Consider the following 22,608-nt stretch of genomic DNA (forward strand, 5'->3'; position numbering starts at 1 on the left):
TGATGAATTATATATGTCGAGTTTAATCTAATTTTCTCAAATTCAGAATTAAACCACCAAGTTCACACAAATTAAGTGCACATTAATTGTTGAAATAAATAAACCAATATAATCCATTCAAATATCCCATCGAACTAATAATTCAAAATCATGAAATAGCAAGTTTAATAATAATTACATGGTTCATCGATCACCTTGTTGCAAAAATCTAGCCTATCATGATAAAAATAACGAAATCTAACAAAGTATGAATAAAATACATCACCGGGTTATCAAAACTTGAAGAAATTTTGTAAATCTCGCATCAATTCTTGTTCTTGCCTTCAAATCCACTCCATGATGAATGTTTTTGCCTCCCAAGTCGTTCGTGCGGCTTCTGGATATTTTGTTGCTATTTAAACCCGTCCAAATTAGGTTACCAAAGGAGTTGCAATCATATAAGGAAAATGCAAAAATCGGCAAAAAATTATACCTATACGACCGCGTAGGCATAACCTATACGACCGCATAGGCATACGAAAAATGGCATTTTTAATCCCTGGAGGGTCACTCGCGACCGCATAGGTTTTATCCTATGCGACCGCATAGTTGATCAAACTTCTGATTTGAGTCATTTTGATCCTCAAGTTTCATTCCTTCACTTCTTGACCTCCTCTCTTGTTTCTAATTGTTCCAATGTTCCATTATAACTTCCAATTGGTGCTTGGTTTGATCAATTGCTTGATGTGTTCATCGGGTCAACTTTCAGATAATTGCAATTTGGTCCCTGGATTTCCATTTTGCTCCAATTTGGTCCTTTTTTGGTTCTTTTCTCCTGAATTCCACCATTTCCATAGAATTACCTACATTGCATGAATTTGACAAAGTTAAGTAACAACTCAATCATTTTACTTGTATTTAAGTCATGTTTGTGATGTAAATAAGTGTGCAAAAATACACTTATCAAACAGCCCTACTTTTGAGCCAGGGTAAAAACCAGGCTCAAAGATAGGTAGGGATGGTAACGGGGCGCCCGTGAGGGGATGGGGCAACTTTTTGCCTCGTTTAATTTTTTTTTTTAAATTTTCAAAGTTTCGAATTATGTTATTATTAGAGAATAAAATACAAATTTAAAATGGGTTTTTAACGAGTGAATTGTCTAGAAATAAAATTATTTTTAATCTCTTTTTTAATCTACCTTGTCCCACCAACCCGTTTGGGGCGGGTTTTTTTGCTATCACTACTCCAATAGGGGGGGCGCAACACCTGGTTTTTAACCTGGCTCAAAGGCTTTTTTCAAATGAAGAAGGATGAATTGCTTTGATTTTATCAAATCACGAATGCTCTAATTTGGAATGTAAACAAGAACAAGATGGACAGATAGAGTTTGGGATTGGTACTAGGCTGTGTTGGGCTAAGTTAGATTTTTTTGGCTTATTTCTTTTTTTGAAGTTTTAATAATAATTGTACTTTTTGTAGGTTGATTATTATATTACTGCACAAAATCACCCATTTTTCACAACACTTGTGATGTGGTTTCTATGTAGATATTCTTGTTGTGTAATGTGGTGCTTTGATGCTATACTAATGTTGTATGTTGTTTAAAATATTTCTGTGCATGTATTAGATATTATGTCATTTTTAATTGAATAACGTTGTTATATAAGGTTGAGGTCATTCAATGTAATGTAAGATGAAATGATAGGTCAATTAGATATATGGATATGAAGCCTACTTTGTTGATTTTATCATTTAATGCTATATTATACGAGAATCATTGACACTTTGTATAGATATCATTATTCTTTCTAATGACCCACTAATACTGGAAGATTATGAAGAACACGATTGACATGACTTTTGAGTAGTTAAAATAAGCTTTTGAAACTCGTAACTTACTTTTGACTCGTTTGACTAATTTTCTTAAGTTCTTCTTCTAGTTAAAAGCGCTTTAAAAAGAAGCTAACACCATGATTTCCTCTATAAAAGCTCTTCCAAAAAATGAAACTCTTTTAAAAATTGATTTCCAAATTATAATTAAGTTAACTTTTGCTCTTTTACAATAAGTAGAAGCGAAAGTCCTACTAAATGGTCATTAAGTTTTCAACCAAAAAGTTGTGATGATTTTGAGGCACTCTTTTATAACCTCATGCCTATTTTGGATTGAGTAATACTATTTATCTTTCAATAATTCAAAGATATGAATTTCATGTCCCCATATTTAATTGAATATATCATTAATATCACAATATTACAATATAATGATTATGACTGATAAATAGCATTATTTATTTGAATTCCATCATGTCATGAGAATTACTATTTAAATCTTAAACTTTTGTCGGGAGAATTCATATAAAATTTTGAAACTATATTAGGAAAGTTTATAAAACAAAGTTTAATTTATGATTTTGCAGAAATTTCTTACAAATAGCATAAAGGGTGCTTCATTTGTTCTCTATCTCCAAATTTTAAAGTGGTCCTTCGGGTTTTATTTTATTTTATTTTATTTTTTTTCTTTTTTAGTTTCCAATATTCTACAAAACGATTTCTACTTTAATATTCTCACGACATGATCTACTAAATTAATTATTTCACAGTTCAATTATAAAGAAAATTACCTCAAAGCGTGACTAATTCATAAATTTCAATTCACTGACCAACTCTACAAGCTTCCAAATTCCTTGATCTCTAAGAATTTTCTTCATCTTCAAGCTTCAAACCTTCCAAGTTTTCTTTAGCATCTTCCAAGTTATGATTCTCGAATGGACACTAATTCCAAGAGCTGATTAATTTTGCAGCTGTGCTATAGGCACAGGCTCGAGAACCGACAAAAAAATAGGGGATTCAGGTGATGCCACCTCAGCCCCCGATTTCAACTTCATTTTTCTTTTCAGATTCAAGGGTCGAGGTGTTGCCACCTCGGCACCCTGAATTTTGATCTGTTTTTGAGGTGGGACAACTTGCATTTTCCTTAATTTTGAGTTAAACCGGACGAGAAAATAATTTCTCTCTCGCTTTGTAGATTTTTCCATGGCAGTCTAGAAATATTGACCAACCCATGCCCTATAACTATTTTACTAAGTTTAGGACTACCCCTGTCTACAAGAGTATTTTGCCTCCTTCATATATCAGTCCCTGGACTTTCATTACTAGTGCAATTAAGTCTGACACTTTAAGAAGCTATAAAATGGGCCTGATCGGATTTATATAATTTCAACTCCAAATATTGAGCCACAGTCAAGTCGATCCAAGATTGTTTAAGATAATTATAATTTTCAGATCATTCCACTGAGAGGAAAAAACTGAACTCTTAAATTTTATAAAATTCCTTGCAATTACATCCTCTTGACTCATCCACTATGTTTTATCCACGTCGAAAGTTGAATAATTAGATCTGGGCTAAAATAATTGTTCGCCCTTCTAATTATTTTATCAATCAAGCTATCTTTTTCTTTAAGTTTCTTGATGATGCAATTACGGAATAATGATTCCAGCATTCCTAAATATCGAGCTCAGATTTAAAGTACTCTTCAAAGAAGAATGTGAGCAAAATCATTAACCTATCGAACATGATGATACATTTCAAAAACAAATATGTGCCTACTGCTTAGATTCTTCTCAACTCTCAATGTACTGAGATATTTGATCGTATAACTTGATCTCACTTATTGGCACATCAAAGAACATCGAGTTCATGAATATCATTTACAACCCACAACGGATTTAGGTGACCGTAAGACAATCAAATGAAAATTAATTTTTGTGTGCGGCCATGCTAGAGAAATTATTCTACACCTAGTGGTCATGTCTGATGCCTTTGAGATATACTCAGTGTACTAGTTTCAATACTCAAGACAGAACTTTCTCTATGATAAACTACATAACTTGATTGGTAGTATCTGACCACCCTAGAACAAATTAAATCTTGATTAAAATATGAATATTATTTATCCATGCTTCTCAACACAAACACGTTGCTCATATCATCACAAAGGCGACTTGAAAGCACTTAATCGCATGCTCATAGTTATAAATGCAATAAATATTTAAATCTAACCTAAACAATTAAAACATATCTATTTAATACAATCCAAAAATGTCAATAATTTTGTCATGTCCTAATTACTATTAAGAACAAATCCCAACAATATCCCACTTGTCCTAAAGTGTGTGTTATAGATTGTGTATTCTCATGATTTTCACGTANTGGGCTAAAATAATTGTTCGCCCTTCTAATTATTTTATCAATCAAGCTATCTTTTTCTTTAAGTTTCTTGATGATGCAATTACAGAATAATGATTCCAGCATTCCTAAAGATTGAGCTCAGATTTAAAGTACTTTCCAAAGAAGAATGTGAGCAAAATCATTAACCTATCGAACATGATGACACATTTCAAAAACAAATATGTGCCTACTGCTTAGATTCTTCTCAACTCTCAATGTACTGAGATATTTGATCGTATAACTTGATCTCACTTATTGGCACATCAAAGAACATCGAGTTCATGAATATCATTTACAACCCACAACGGATTTAGGTGACCGTAAGACAATCAAATGAAAATTAATTTTTGTGTGCGGCCATGCTAGAGAAATTATTCTACACCTAGTGGTCATGTCTGATGCCTTCGAGATATACTCAGTGTACTAGTTTCAATACTTAAGACAGAACTTTCTCTATGATAAACTACATAACTTGATTGGTAGTATCTGACCACCCTAGAACAAATTAAATCTTGATTAAAATATGAATATTATTTATCCATGCTTCTCAACACCAACACATCGCTCATATCATCACAAAGGCGACTTGAAAGCACTTAATCGCATGCTCATAGTTATAAATGCAATAAATATTTAAATCAAACCTAAACAATTAAAACATATTTATTTAATACAATCCAAAAATGTCAATAATTTTGTCATGTCCTAATACTATTAAGAACAAATCCCAACAATATCCCACTTGTCCTAAAGTGTGTGTTATAGATTGTGTATTCTCATGATTTTCACGTAATAAAGGATTGGCGGGATTCTATGCATTAACAATCTTGCGAATCAATGGAATCATCACATTCTTATGATGGACCATTGTTCTCAAGAAATGATACTTTTGTTCTGTGTTTCTCCCTTCGATGTTTTTTAGGGGGTGTATTCAATTGAAACTTTTAACGATTTTTTGGGATTTAAAATTTTTAGAGGTATTCAATTGAAACTTTTAGAGACTCTCTAAAAGTTACGGTGCATTCAATTAAGACTTTTATAAATTTTTAAAAAGTTTCTAAAAATTACTGTGTATTTTTAGAAGTCTCTATAAGTTTTGGGTTATTTAAATTTTAATGACTTTTTATATGGGAAGAAGAATGAGAAGGAAAAGAGGAATTGTGGGAACTAACGCCTCATATATGAGAATTCCACACCTGATCCATGTCAATTCTATTTCTAATGAAAGTCCACAAAAAGTTTATAAAAAATTTAAAATGAAAATCCATAAAAATCTATAAAAGACTTCCACTAATTCCATATAAATCTATAAAAAACACACGAGAGTCATCATTTAAAAAAAATTCATCAAAGTCTTTAAAAGTTTCAATTGAATACACCCTTAGGCTCTTTAACACAATATGACATGAAGGCTTGTGCTGACATGGTGCCATCTCTAAATCTGCAAGGAATTTCCAGAGCTAGACAGGCTCCTTGGCTGTTTCACAAGTTGTCATGTATTTAGCCTCCATTAAGAATAAACACAAATCCAACACCGACTTTCTCGAATCCTTGTCTGATTGAAAATTACAGTCTCTCCAACCTGAATACACAAGTGCATCTTTTGGTCCCTTTATGTCTAAACTTCACTCTTTTTGCATCAATCGCCGTTAGATTGGGGATTTAGTCTACAAACATCAATATACCAGAAAATAAAGTAGAAATTTGCTCAATTAATTTTAATTGAAGTAAATTTAAGAATCTAAATAGGCATGTAAAATATATTTCGCGAACACCCATAAACATTACTTTTGCTAGTCCCGAGCAACCATATACTCAATGACTCTAACATGTACAAAAACAAAGAAAAAATCACTTAAGTAGATAGTTTATCACGAAGATTTCACGTTCCGAATTGAACAATTAGTACATAGTAATCTCCCAAATAATGATACCAAAAGAATTTAACTTATCCTATGCTTGGATAGTGTGTTTGTGAATAGCAACTCCAATTATGACCTAGGTCCAGCCAAAATTGCATGAAAGATAAACTTTCAAATTAGTTCCATCCCGATCATTAATGGTCAAAATTTTTTTTATTTTTATTTTTTTTCTTTTCGACTTGTGAGAGATGCACCACTCCAAACTTAGAATTAATGTCTTTCTTGAAGTGTTATTTCTATAGTTACTCTCAAATCACTCATTATTTCTCATTCAAGTTTGGTTGAGTTGAACAAATAAAAGTAACTAATAGACACAAATATTCTTTGTAATTTTGAGTATCTAAAAATTCAAGCCTACAATAGGCAAGTCAAACATACTAGTTATCTAGATCCCCAAATTACTCTCCTACACTTGGTCATGATTCATGCTAGATAAAACTCCCTAGTCAAACCAGACTCGAACCAAATTGAGTAATTCGATTTCATTATTCTTAGGTTAATTACTTGAATAGATACTAGAATTGAGAATCGACGAATTTGGTTTAATTTCCGATTCTAGACTAAGAACTGAGGGACCAGATTTTTCTAATTTTTTTAATATGGAATATGCTAAATTATTTGAATTTAAAAAAAAAAATCTTTAACTAGCTAATTAAATGATTAACTACAATTTGAGGAAAGAGTGCGGAAAAATGTTTGGATTATGAAATTATGTATTTGAATATTGAAGTTTACACAAAAATGTATATAAGACAGTAGAATCCATATGGAAATCATGTATTTAAATAAATTAAAATTTCTAAACTCATAACCTTCTTACAGTATGTAGAGATTGGCTGATTCTTCTTACACTTCTTTTTTGTATATTCATTTGTCTCACTTTGATGAATTATCTGGACTGTCTTCCCTAATGACCTCCTACCTGACAGTACTTGTTAGTCCCATGGATTCTTTAAAGATCCGTACATAAGTTTGTATATAGAAATAAAAGTGTATGAAGACATGGTTAAAACATAAAGTTTTATTCAAATAAAGAAGGTTTAAGAGTTATAAGGAACTCTTAAAATTATTTAATTACATGAAAGATCTAAGAATGGATCCACTATCTTTGAGGGTTTAGCCTCGAAGTGTATACATCAAGAATTCTAGATAAAGTTTTTGTTTAGAATTTTTCCTCCTCCTCTTCTTTCTTGAAGTCCTCCTTTTATAGTAGATTTGAAAGATTCCTCTTACTTCTCATTGGATACTTTGTCAATATCAACAGTTTTTCTTTTGCATAAAGCAAAAGTAGTAATAAAGTAATATGACAATTTTCCGCGTTTTTCAAAAGCAAGTATCTCTTTTTCAAAAGGTTGGTGCCATTTTGTCAAAAGTAGATGCTCCATTTTTTTCAATCTGATTGGTCCTCTTGATTTTTACTTTCGGTGAAAACCCCACTTGGCTCATCATCTTCTGTCTGTGAACTTTTTCCTTTGTCTTTTTCTTGAATTTTATTACACCATTGACATTCATGATATTTTTCAAGACTTTGTTTCAACGCTTTACATAATTGACCTTGGAAATTTGATGGAACATTGGGCAAATTATAAAAATTCTTTTCAAAATTGCAAAGAATTTTTATTCCTTCAATCTGGATTGGTGATCTTGTCTTGCTGGTGACCAAGATAAAATTTGGTGAATAATTTACCTTGATTTTTGATTCATTGTTAAAAGATTTTAATCCCGTTAAAATTCTTTGATAAGAGAGATTTCTCCATTCATGAAGTGTTTTCTCATTAACACATTAAATTTGTCCTTCAATTGGTTTATTCAGAATCACTTCTAGAATAGTCTTGATCTGAATATGGTGATATCTTTTGATTAGAAAACCTTCATCATTCCAAAAAGGAATCGCACTATTGATCTTCAACATCATTTGTAGTTTCTGGTCTTTAATAATAATTTTTTTAAAAATCCTTTAGGACTTTAATCAAATTGTTATCAATCATTTTGATCTCTTCCATTGTTTCACTAAGGATTATCATTTTTATCAATCCACAATGAAATGCTGTCTGTACCCTTGTAGGATCAGCTCCTTCAAAGAAAATAAACTGTCCAAATTTCTTTTCAATTGTTCCATAGTATCCTTTTTCTGGAACATAAGCTGCAATAATTCTGGCTTCTTCTTCAAATTGAAGAAAACCATTCATTGTAATTCCACTTAAGAATGGACTTTCTTGTGGTTTTGGAATTTTTCCTATTCTTTTGAATCTGTTTGGAATAGATTCATTTTTAGAATGGGATTCAACTGCATCTTTGAAAGATATCAGTCTAATTATTTGGTTTTCAATTGGTGGTGGTCTGAAAGATTGGATTGGCAATCTAGGTCTTGCTCTTGAATTTGAATTTTGACAATAATTTGGTCTCAAATGAATATTGTCATATTCAAAAAGTTGTTTGTATGGCATTGGACTTTGGCCTTTATTTTCACAAAAATCTGAAAATGGTTTTTGGGCTTCTGTATAAGTTTTGAAACTTTTGTATTTATAGGGCTTTCCTTTTACAAGTGGTTCAACTTGAGCCCAATTTGTGTTAAATCCTCTTTGTGGTCCATCAAAAATCACATAGTATTTTGTTCTTGCAATAGATGTATTTACACCAACAAGTGGTAAATTTTCAAGATTTTCTTGAGTTTTCAACTCTTCTTTTGGATTTTGAATATCCATTTGTTCTTGTGAATACTCAGGCATAATATGCTCTACTATATGTATTTGGGTTTCTGGTCCTTAAGTTTTTTGCTCTTTTTGTGGAATTTGAATTTCCTTATGTTCTTTAGAACACTGAGCTTGAAAATGCTCTTCTTGAGTGTCTTCCTCAGGACTATATTTTCATCGCGATCAGTCTTGCTGATTTTGACTTCTTCTGTTTAGGGTTATTTTTTATTACTCTCCCCCGTTGAAGCAGAAGTTGTTTCTTGTTTAAATTTAAGAAGTCTGTCTAGCTTCTTTTTCAAAATTTTTACCTTTTGCTGCTTTGTTGAGATTTCAATTTCTTCCATCTCAATTTGCATTTCCAGGTCTGCAATTTGATCTCCAATGTTTGTCATTTTTACCTGTAATTGCAAATTCTCTAGTTAACGTATCAGCAAAAGAATTATTTTTCCCTTTTATAATTTCAATTTTGAAATTATAATGACTAAACCACATTTGCCATCTGACAAGTCTTCCTTGTTTGTAATCTGGATGTACCCGATGCTTCATAAATGAATTACAAGTACTTGAGTCAGTTCTAATAATAAATTATCAGAAATAATGTACAGTCTGAATTTCGTTATAGCTTTTTTCATAGATAAAATTTCTTTTTCATTTATGTGATAATTCTTTTCTATTTTAGAAAAAATTCCAGAAGCATAAGCACATAATTTTTCTTCTCCTTGATCTTGGAGATCATGAGCTTTTAAAACTGCTCCCCAATGTTCTCGAGATGCATCAGTTTCAATTATCATTTTATCCCCTTCTTTTGGATGATATAATGATGGTAAATTTTTTATTTTAGATTTGATTTTTTCAACATAAAGAGTATTTTCTTTAGTCCAAATCCATCTAAAATCTTTCTTAAGTTTTTTCTGTAATGGTGTTCTCATTTTTGCTAAATTCTTAATAAAAGATTCTGCATAAGTGAGATATTCAAGAAATCTCATTAATTGTTTTTGATCTTGAATTTAATTTGGAAATTCATTAATATGAGTAAGGATATGAGGTTTAAGTTGCTTATAACCATTAGTTATATCTAATCCAAGATATCCAATTTTTTCTTTGAATAATTATGCTTTCTTTTCAGTTAACACAATTCCTGCATTATTTGCTTCTGGTAAAATATTAATTACATTTTTTTCATGTTCCTCTTCAATATCTAAGAATACCAAAATGTCATCAAGGTAAACACAACAATATTTGCCATGTTTCTTAAAAATATTATCCGTATGTCTTTGAAAAATAACAGGTGCCTGTTTTAAACCAAATGGTACTACTTTCCATTGATAGTGTCCTTGTGGACAACTAAAAGTTGTAACATGTCTTGCTTCTTGATCAAGTATAACTTGCTGATGAAAATTGTAGAAGACTTTGCATATTTGGAATTAAATATCCATCAATCTTAGTAATTTTGTTGAGTTGAGAATAATTAACTACCATTCTTGTTTTTTCACGTCTTTTTTCAGATTCTTTTCTTACCATAAAAACTGGTGAAGAAAATTGGGATTTACTTGCTTCAATCAATTTTAATTCAATTAATTCTTTTATGTGGATTGAAAATTCTTCTCTATCTTTAGGGCTATAAGCCATTGCTTTAGCTCTAACAATAGATGTTTTAAATTAATCAAGTAATTCAATTGTTGCTGTCATATTTCCTTTACTCTTTTGAGAGTCTAAAGGATTTTCTGAGCAACAATTTTCTAATAGTTTTAAAATTTCCTCTGTTTGAGAATTTGTTCTAAAACTTTGTTTTTCTTCATTAATAATAAAATATAACTCTTTTGAGCTATATTTTCACTTGAATTTCTTTTGAAATTCTTCTTCTTATTATCAATTTTCATTGTATTCAAGAATTTTTCTTGTAAAGTATTCATGGCTAAGGCTTTCCTTTGTTTTGGAATCCATAACCTTTTTCCATTAAGTGTAAAGCTTATATATTCAATTCCATCTATGAATGGATGATATAACTGATAGAAGTTATTACCAATTATATAGTTAATACCAGTTTCCAGTTGGTAAACTTGATGCGAACCCCGTATCAACGTTGACTACGAAACCTATAACGAGATTGACGAATTCAAGAAAACCAAATTAATCCAAGAGTTTAGGATTAATCCAAAAGAAAGTCGAACCAAAAAACCCAATAAGAACGACGCTTGACGCTTGAAAGACCCCTTGATCACACAATCCAAGAATTAAATCCGGTTGTCTAAACATCACAAGTTAACACTTGATAAATTCGAAATTGTTCAATGAAGAACAATGAAGAGAAGACAATACGCTTCACTTTAAGTCAATATCAAATATGTCAAAAGGTGTTACAATTGAATGAAAACTTCTATTTATACTAAACCTAAAAATTAGGTAAAAATCGTGCAAAAGTCGAGCATAATTTCCAAAGTATGAAAAAGAATCAAAAACTAACAAAATATGGAAAAATATCAAAAATAGGAAATTCGCCCAAAAATTGGCCTATGCGACCACACTGTACATTTTCATGCGGTCGTATGGTTCAAACAAGATGCCTCATTTGAGTTTCGGTAGACCACTATACAACCGTGAGTGTGTATGCTTGCGCAACCGCACAAGCTTAAAATTTCCCTCCGGTTTCGACCTTCGATATTAAATTGATCCAAATTGATTCGGCCTTCGACTCGAACATAAAATTCGCTCCATTTTGAGTCCCGAACATGGTGTCTTCAATCGTTGCCTTGACGAGCAATCTCATTGCTTCGTTGACTCGTCTCGTCTTCGATTGCATCATCGGTCCGCCATCGACTATCAACGAGTCTCGTCTCGCACTTGCCTTCCTTGGGCTCTTGCCTTTGTCGGGCTCGACTCCTAGGTCATATCATCCCCTCCCTCTTCAAAAGGATTCATCCTCGAATATGAACCTGCATCAAACAGAGAGAGATTAAATACATTAAAAGTAGCCAAAATATTATACTCACCTGGAAGGTCCAACTTGTATGCATTATCGTTTATCTTTTCAATAACTTGAAATGGACCATCGCCCCTTGGTTACAATTTGGACTTCCTTTGCTCCGGAAATCGCTTCTTCCTAAAGTGCACCCAAACCCAATCTTCTGGCTCGAATGTCACGCGCTTCCTACCTTTGTTCGCCTGCGACACAACCAACTTACTTTTGTTTTCAATTTGCGCTTTTACCTTTTCATGGAGTGATTTAACCAATTCTGCGTTCTTTTTGCCATTTAAATTACCGCGTTCATTCACAGGTAAAGGAATTAAATCCAAAGGAGTTAGTAGATTAAAACCATATACAATTTCAAATGGAGAATATGACGTCGTAGAGTGAACAGCTCGATTGTATGTAAATTCAACAAATGGTAGACATTCCTCCCAACTTTTCAAATTTTTATTGATTACTATGCGCAACAATTGTGTCATGGTCCTATTCACTGCCTCGGTTTGCCCATCCGTTTGTGGGTGGGAAGTTGTGGAAAATAGTAATTTAGTGCCTAACTTACCCCACAAAACTCTCCAAAAGTGACTTAAAAATTTGACATCCCGATCCGAGATAATGCTACTAGGAACCCCATGTAAACGCACAATCTCTTTAAAAAATAAGTCAGTAATGTTCGTGGCATCGTCCGTTTTGTGACATGGTATAAAATATGTCATTTTGCTGAACTTATCTACAACCACAAAAATAGAATCCCGACCTCTCATAGTCCTAGGTAAACCTAAAACAAAGTCCATCAAGATATCAACTCAAAGCTCACTAGGTGTAAGTAAAGGTGTGTACAAACCTTGACGTAAAACCTTAGACTTAGCCCTTTTACAACCTATGCATCGACTACAAATTCGCTCAATATCACTTTTCATCTTAAGCCAATAAAAATGCTCCTTCAATACATCTAAAGTCTTTTGAACCCCAAAATATCCCATCAACCCACCACTATATGCCTCCCTTACTAACAACTCCCGAATAGAACAATTAGGAACACATAACCTATTTTTCCGAAATAAATACCCCTCATGCCTAAAGAACCTATCAACCGCCCCTTTAATGCATGACAAATAAATATCAGAAAAATCAACATCTTTTTCATACAGTTCCTTAATATGTTCAAACCCAAGTAACTTAGAATCAAGAGTAGTTAGCAATACGTACCTTTGCGACAACGCATCCGCCACCACACTTTCCTTACCTTGCTTATACCGAATGACGTATAGAAACGTCTTAATGAATTCGATCCACCGCGCATGCCTCTTGTTCAATTTACCTTGTCCCCGCAAGTGCTTTAGTGACTCATGATTGGTGTATATTACGAACTCCTTTGATCATAGATAATGTTGTCAAGTCTCCAAAACTCGAACAAGTGCATAAAATTCTTTGTCATAAGTAGGATAATTTAAAGTAGCTCCACTCAATTTTCTCGCTGAAATATGCAATAGGCCTCCAATCCTGCATTAAAATTGCTCCAATCCCCCAATCCCTATTCCTGATGTATCACACTCAATCTCAAATGTTTTGTCAAAGTTAGGTAATGTCAAAACAGGTGCTTCGCACAATCTACCTTTAATAGTATTAAATGCGAGTTCCTGTTCATCACCTCAAAAAAAAACCTACACTCTTTTTAACTACTTCCATGAGTGGTGCGGTGATAGTGCTAAAATCTTTCACAAAACGCCTATAAAAACTAGCCAAAATATGAAAATTCTTAACTTTCGTTATGCTTTTATGTGTCGACCACTCTCTAATAGCTTTTATCTTTTTATCGTCTACTTCTACCCCATTAGCACTCACCACAAATCCAAGAAATATAACTCTATCCGTACAAAACGTGCATTTCTTAAGATTAGCATAGAGTTGCTCTTTCCTTAAAACAATTAGCACATTTTAAATATTCCAAATGCTCTCCTAGATTTTTGTTATAGATTAAGATGTCGTCAAAATAAACTACAACAAATTTTCCTATAAAAGCATCTAAAACATGATTCATTAAGCGCATAAAAGTGTTAGGTGCATTTGTGAGTCCAAACGGCATAATCAACCATTCATATAAACCATATTCAGTTTTAAAAGCTGTTTTCCATTCATCACACTCCCGCATACGAATTTGATGATACCCGCTTTTTAAATCAATTTTAGAAAATATGTAAGCACCATATAATTCATCAAGCAAGTCATTTAACCTAGGTATAGGGTGACGATACTTTACCGTTATGTTGTTGATAGCCCTACAATCAACGCACGTTCGCCATGTTCCATCCTTTTTTGGCACAAGTAAAATCGGTACCACACAAGGATTCATGCTTTCCCTCATATATCATTTGCTCATCAACTCCTCCACTTGCCTTTTGAAGCTCCTTAGTCTCATCAGGATTACTTCAATAAGCCGGTCGATTTGGAATGATAGCTCCGATTATAAAGTCAATTTGATGTTCAATGCCTCGAATAGGCGGCAATCCACTTGGTGCATCCTCCATAAATACATCGTCAAATTCCTGCAACAAGGACTTAACCAAACTAGAGAGGGATGAGTTAGATTCCTCAAAATTGAGGAGTGATTCCTTATAAACAAACAAGATCATCTCTTTTCTCTCAACTACCGCCCTCCTCAAATCACTTTCTTTTGCAAAGAAATTCGCTCGTCTTTTCTCTCTTCTCTCGGAACACTCTCTTTCTTTTCTCTCTTGTGATTGCTCTCTCTTTTTCTCTCTAATAGCTATCTCAACATTTTCTCTCTTTTTCTCTAACTCTCCACTTTCTCTCTTTTTTTCTAACTCCTTGGCTCTCCTCTCTTCCTCACTTCTCAATTTTAATTGGTACTCATAGACTTGCGACGGTGTTAATGGCACAAGAGTAATGGTCCTTCCATCCTTAATGAAACTATATCGATTTTTGTACCCGTCATGCATAGCTTTCCTATCGTATTGCCATGGTCGCCCCAATAAAATATGTCCCGCTTGCATTGGCACCACATCACACACTAACTCATCCTTATAACTCCCAATTGATAAATTAATTAACATTCTTCGATTCACCCTCACCTCGCCACTCTCATTCAACCGTTACAATTTATAAGGTCTCCGGTGTCTCAACAATGTTAAACCCATCTTTTCTACAAGAGATACGCTAGCTACATTAGTGCAACTACCACCATCAATTATAACACTACATACCATATTGTTGACGTGGCATCGAGTGTGGAAAATGTTCTCCTGTTGCAACTCCAAGTCATCTGCTTTGACGTGAGTAGTAAGAGCTCGTCTCGTGACTAGTAGATCCCTAACTGGCCCTTCAACTTTTTCTTCTTCACTAATATCTTCCAACGCTGGCATGTCATCAAACTCGCCATCACTATCGCTCACTATCTCCCCATTATCCCGCAATACCATCGCCCGTTTGTTTGGGCATTGAGAAGTAATATGCCTCGTTCCTAAACACCTAAAACATTTGATGTCTCGATTGCGCGATGGTTGTGCCTCCGATTTTGATATCGGTTTGCTAGCGTTTTCATCCTTACCCTTTTGCCAATCACTTTTACCTCTAGGTGTAGCCCCGTTTTTGTTGTTGTCATCCCACTTCAATTTCCATGTTGAATTAGAATTCGAAGTACCCAACGGTTGCCTAGACGTCCCTTTCCTCTTCAATTGCCTCTCGACCTTCATTGCCATGTAACATGTCCTCAATTTCCACATAGTGTTGCAACTCTTCAACGTTTGTAATATCCCGATTTAACCCATTCAAGAACCGTGCCATGGTAGCTTCCCGATCTTTCTCCACATTAGCCCGAATTATAAGAATTTTCATCTCCTTGTGATAATCCTCTACACTTTTCGACCCTTGATACAAACCTTGCAATTTTTGATGAATTTTCCTATAATAGTGACTCGGAACAAACCTCCTCCTTATCAACATCTTCAACTCATCCCAAGTGCTAATCAGCTTTTTCCGACCCCTACGCCGTGATGTAAGTACTTGATCCCACCAAGATATCGCGTAATCCACAAATTCAAGCACCGCCAATTTTACCTTTTTCTCCTCTGAATAACTATAGCACTCAAAAATCATCTCAGCCTTCCTTTCTCACTCTAAATATGCTTCCGGATCGCTTCTCCCCTTAAATTGTGGAATAGTCATTTTAATACTCCCCAAATTTTCATCTACTTCATCCTCCAAGTTATTCTACCCCGTCTATCCATCCTATCGCCCCTATGCCTCGCTCGACCCGTATCAATGTTATTTTCATCAAAATCATCCTCATTACTATGATACTCATCCCGCCTTCCTCTCCTAAATTCACGTTTACCCGGCCCTCTAGCATTAGACATCTCTACTCGTCCCCAGCTAATATTAGCGATTGTGGTACCTATTTCCGCCATCCATTCCCCTTGCCTATCCACCTTCTCCCTAACATCACCAAGTACCAGTTCAAACCTCCGTATCATGTCTTTCGATGCATTGTTGTCATTACCATTTCGGCTTAAGTTAGAACCTTCTCTTTTCGACATCATGTCACACAAATTGATATGCCTCCTAAATATATCACTTGAAAACACTCATTATGGCTTTTTCCCTCTATTAAACTCACCACTCGGCCTCTTACCACTCAAAGTCTCCCTCCAAGCACTTCAAAGAACTAAGTGAACTACATCAAGTGTTTTACTAGGAATTCAACAAACCGAATAATAACCAAGAACCTGAGACTCGAGGAATTGAATTAGGTGGAATAGATGATTGTTTTGACAAGAATATGTGAATAGACTCAATAGTAAAGTGAAAAATTGGCACAATGGAATAGCCCAAATCACACAATTCGAGAGTTGTTTTTTTTTTTTTTTTGTGCTGGTAGTAAAAACAAGAAATAATAATATCAAAAATTTATTTTTTTGGTGTACTGTACGGATGAACAGTAACCGTACGATGAACAATACTTTTTTTTGACCTTTTGTAAAGAAATATGATTAAATTACCAACAACTCAATTAATGGAAATTGACAATAATTGAACGACACAAGAATGACTCAAACGACGAAGAACAAAAGAACGACGAAGAAGAAATAGAAAGACTTAACGACACGAGGAACGACAATAAAAATTGGGAAGAATGAAGAAAACAAGAAAAGACTTAACAAGTAACGAAAAGATATAACCTTCAATTAATTTGGAGCCTGGCTTTGATACCAACTGATGCGAACCCCATAGCAACGTTGACTATGAAATCCACAACGAGATTGACGAACCCAAGAAAGCTAAATTAATCCAAGAGTTTAGGATTAATCCAAATGAAAGTCAAACCAAAAAACCCAACAAGAACAACGCTTGAAAGACCCCTTGATCACGCAATCCAAGAATTAAATTCGGTTGTTTGAAAGCCACAAGTTAACACTTGATAAGTTTGAAATTGTTCAATGAAGAATGGTGAAAAGAAGACAATACGCCTCACTTTAATTCAATATCAAATATGTCAAAAGTTGTTACAATTGAATGAAAACTTCTATTTATACTAAACCTAAAAACTAGGTAAAAATCGTGCAAAAGTCGAGCATAATTCCCGAAGTATGGAAAGGAATCAAAAACTAACAAAATATGGAAAAATACCAAAAATAGGAAATTCGTCCAAAAATTGGCCTATGCAACCGCACCGTGCAATTCCATGTGGTCGCATGGTTCAAACAAGATGCCTCCTTTGAGTTTCGGTAGACCACCGTGCGACCGCGAGCGTGTATGCCTGTGTGACTGCACAGGCTTAAAATTTCCCTCCGATTTCAGCCTTCGATATTAAATTGATCCAAGTTGATTCGGCCTTCTACCCGAACATGAAAGTTGCTCCATTTTGAGTCCCGAACATGGTATCTTCAATTGTTGCCTTGACGAGCAATCCCATTGTCTCATTGACTCGTCTTGTCTTCTATCGCGTCATCGGTCTACCATCGACTATCAACGGGTCTCGTCTCGCCCTTGCCTTCGTCGGGCTTGACTCCTGGGTCATATCAAAACTGTAGGATAAAAAGTTCTCCATTGGGATTTATGATATCCATTAATCTCAGTATCCAAACCTTTTACTACTTTGGAAGTCTTAACTTCAGATTTATCTGCAATTTTAAGTTTTAAGATTTTCTCAGATGTAACCCAAAATTGTTTAGGTATAATCCATTTACCTGCAGTACATACTGAGGCACCAGTATCAGTGTAAGCATGAATGTTAATTTTTCTATATGCTTCAAAAATTAATTTTATAGGTATATAGATAGAATTAGGATTTGTAATATTTTTACTACTCATCCTCAGATGTTTCTGATTCTGAATGTTCAAATTCAGATTCTGAGTCAAGCAATACAATAATTCTGTATCACTAGGATCTTCTACTAGATAGAAGCCTTTATTTTGAAATGTATTTAGGAGTTTTATCCTTTCCTCATTTCCTTGTCTTGCTGGGGATTCATTAGTATAATGTCTAGATTCATTTCAAAGCCAACATCTGCAATTTTTTTCTTTTGAAGACAAAATTTCTTTTTATCCATAGATTTTTGTTTTTCATATTTTTCCCTTCCCCGTGATTTAAAAAAAAAAAATTCTTTTGAAATTTTTCTCTTTATATGGTTTTTTATATCTTTTAAAAATAGAAATTTTCTTTTTAAAAGATTTTGTTTTATTTTCTTTCTTTTTGGATGGTATACATCCATACTGTCCTGAAATTCTGCTAAGATAATTTTCACAGCATAGTCTAGGATTTCTAGCAACTGCTTGTCTACTATTTCTTACTAAAATACCTTCTTTGCATTTATCTGCTAGAAGAATTCTAGTAAGTGTAATTGTTAGTTCTAAAGAACAATCAATTTTTATATTGAGTTTTGGATCAATGTGATCTTCTTGTTTTGTTATAGCCTTATTAAAACGTTCCATAACCTCATGGTTAAAAAGTTTAGGAAGTTTTCTAATAAATTTTTCAGTTAATTCAGCCCATTTAATTTCAGGACAAATGTAAAAATATTTTGAAAATTCACAAGCTTAATTTTCAAAGCTACACATATCACAAATAGAGATTTTTTCTAAATGATTAAGTGCATTAGCAATTTCAATTGTTGTTCTTTCACTTTTAAAAACTTCATAAGTTTGACCAGTGAATTGTTTATATAATTGTTCAACAATTCTTTTAATAAATTGTGGAATATTATATTGGGAATCATTCCATCTAATATTCTTTACATTATGATCAAATTTTTCCAAAAATGATCTAACATTTCCTCTAGTACTAGCTAGTATATAATTCCAGGAATTGGATTCATTTTTAATAATTTATTTATTAACTATCATGGCTACCATAATATGGCCGTACCATGCATTAATAAATTTTTCTGGTTCAAGTGTACAATCTAAATCTAGAACTGTAACTTGCTGTTGATTATTTCTTTTTGGAACAAATTCAAATTGCAAAAGATTCTGATTTGTTTCTTCACTTATTGGAATAGGTCTAGGATTATAATCTCCTTCAATTCTTTTTCCATCTCCTTTAGGATTAGAACTAGTTGTTTCTTCAATTCTAATTCCTTGTTCTGGTTTAGGTTCTCTAATAAAAATAGGTTCCCTATTTGTAAAATATCTTTCATGAATTACAACTTCTTCATCAGATTTAGAGGAAATTTCTGGTTCACTTAATATTTCAGAGGGTTTTGATTCCTCAGTATTAGATTTTAATGTCATAATATTTTCATTGTTTCCAATATTGATTTTTCTTACAATATTTTCAATTTTCTGTAATTTCGAGTCTTCAAATGAAAGAAGAACATTTAAGAGTTCTAGATCATTGCTAGTCTCATAAATATTTTCAAGATTTTTTTCTGAAATTTGACATTTTAATTTAAAAATTTTATATCAAAATTTCCTTCAGATTTATTTGCTTCTATGTCTTCCCCTTTTTAAAAAATTCCTAAAGAAATTTTTGGAATTTTCTTTTTTAAGGATTTGTCATTTTTAACTCCTGCTATAGTTACAATAGAATGTTTTTTCATAGATTTTTCTGTATTTTCTTGAAAATTTTTAAGATGTATCTTAATTTCTTCAATACTATCTTTTAATGTTTTGATTTCTTTTGAAATATCTGCTATAGACATTTTATTCTTCTCCATAAATGGCTTTAGCCATTTCATTGACTGTTTTACTTAATTCTTTTAATTGTCTACTTTGGCTAGTTTCTGCTTCATCTTCCACTTAACATTTGGAAGTGGTTTTCTATTTAAAGACAAATTCTTAGTAAGAAGTGGTCTTTGTTTTTTAATTAATGGTCTTTGGTCATTAAAATTTATTTTAAAAAATTTTCTGGATGGTTGGATTAACTATTCAAGTTCTCTTTCTTTATGCTCAAGATAATCTGAGAATAAATGATCAATTTTTATGCCTTTTGGTTCTTTAAAAATTGTCATATTATGTTGATTATAAATAGCATAACTAACAAGATATGATATTGAAAAAGGTACATTATTATCTTTGACTAAATCTGTTCTTCCATATTTGTGTACGAAAGATAAAATACCGTCAAAGTTTTGATCATGTAGACTTACTGAAAGTCTAGGATAAACTGTAAATATTAATTTTCCACATGCTAGGTTTCCTTCAAAGAGAACCTAGACATCCTTCATTAGGATTTTGGATTCTTTCATTAATCAAACACATTGAAATGGGTTGATCAATTTTTTTTGATAAGGTGCTTCGAATTTGGATTCGAATTGCTCCTATTGTAACCCAAAAGAGATTCTTGCTGTTATCAAGATCTATCTTTTGTTTAACTTTGTTTATATCTTGTTTAATAAGTAAGGATATTCCTATCTTACCCCACACACACACACACACACACACACACACACACACACATACACATACACACATACATACATACATACATACACACACACACACACACACACACACATACACATACACACATACATACATACATACATACATACATACATATATATATATATATATATATATATATATTGAGAAAAGATTTCTTTAGATTCAATTGTAAGTTTTGTCTTACATATTTTAGCTAACTTTTTGTCAGATATCAAAATTTCCCTTGAGAAATTTCCTTGTGACTCAATCTGTTCACAAATCTAATCATTATGATTGATTGTCATAATTGTACTGTACATATTCTTATATTCACATCTAAATATGAAATCTACAGATATTATCAAGATAGATACATTTATATGTTGGAACTAGGAAGACCTAGTAGAACAATGATTATGACAAAATTACATATGATTGAATCTCTACAAAAATATGAATACAATGTTAAAACCTTTATTTTACACTATATTACTTGTCATCATTAATTATGGAAGTTGAAAACCATAATATATGGAATATGCTAAATTATTTGAATATTTTTTTTTAAATAAAATCTTTAACTAACTAATTAAATGATTAACTATAAGTGCACAAAGACCAAGCCCAAATTGAGCCAAAATGTTTTTTTCCTAAAAATTTCAGTCAAAGCCCAACTTCATTTTACAATTTCACCTAACGATAGCTCATTTTGTCATTTAATTTTAGTTGCTCTTATTTTCAATCGTTCCCCTCTCACAAGTCATGACTTCATCTTTGCTCCTCAAGATCATTGATATTTTAGTGTTATTATTTACTTTTCGATAATTTTAAACATTGGTGAATGGATCTTACAATACAATCTTTTCTTTGTATATTTTTAAATTAGACTATGTTATTCTTTAAGAGTTACGATTGAACACATATTGGTTGAATTAATATGCTTTTGTTGTAAATGTTAATAAATTTAATTATGGTATAGAATCGAACGGAACCAAACTGGTTCAAATTAAAGCCCTATTTGATTCTCATTCTTTGAAAAAAATACATTATTAAACAGTGTTTTGATATCATTTCAACAACACATTATTCAATAAAATAATATTACACGCAAAACCAAAAAATTTTCTTATATTTGAATCACACATTTTCCATCAATATACTATTCAAAAATTCATTTTTATCAAAAGAATGGGGCTCAAACAAGGGTTGAATTTGGACCGTCGATTTCACTTATTAAATACCTAAAAATTCTAGTTCGGTTCGACTATCTTTAGGATCGATCCAAACCAAATAATGTCCCGGCATAGTCATGAATATCAACACTTACCTTATTTATTGCCACTATTTTACTACTCAAGTGTATTTCACATTTTACTTTTTTTCTTTTTTTATTTGTCATTCGAGGATAGGAAGCATCCGCTCAATCATCGTTTGTTTGTAGTCACCAATGCAGGCCACTTCTTCCTATATTTTACTTCTTTCTTCCTAGATTATTGCAAAGTCTTTTTATTGGGAATGATAGTTGGGATCAGATTCTGAGCATATAGTCAACACCTATCTTCAACTTATTATCCAAAATCACTCCTTAGTCCTTACATATACTTACGCACATAATAAATACTTATGTATAGGATCACTTTCATTCGCTCAACCACCTCCAAATTTATTCTAACCAATAAGTTAACTAATTTATCTGTTAAAATAATGATATTATAGTACAAATTGTAACAAAGTTCTATCAACTCAAGAATCCATCCTATTATACAACAATTTCTATAACAAATAGATCTGACTATGTGATCAATGATATTCATAGGGTCGCATAACAACAAGCTTTGACTCACAATTCAACTGTACCATCAAACTTAAAAGATATATTATCCCAGTGTAAGAACAAAAATAAGCTAATGATAGCACATAATCTCCATGTTATATGAT

The sequence above is a fragment of the Olea europaea genome, chromosome 10, assembly GCF_002742605.1.
Source record: "Olea europaea var. sylvestris chromosome 10, O_europaea_v1, whole genome shotgun sequence".
In the NCBI taxonomy this organism is placed as follows: domain Eukaryota; kingdom Viridiplantae; phylum Streptophyta; class Magnoliopsida; order Lamiales; family Oleaceae; genus Olea; species Olea europaea.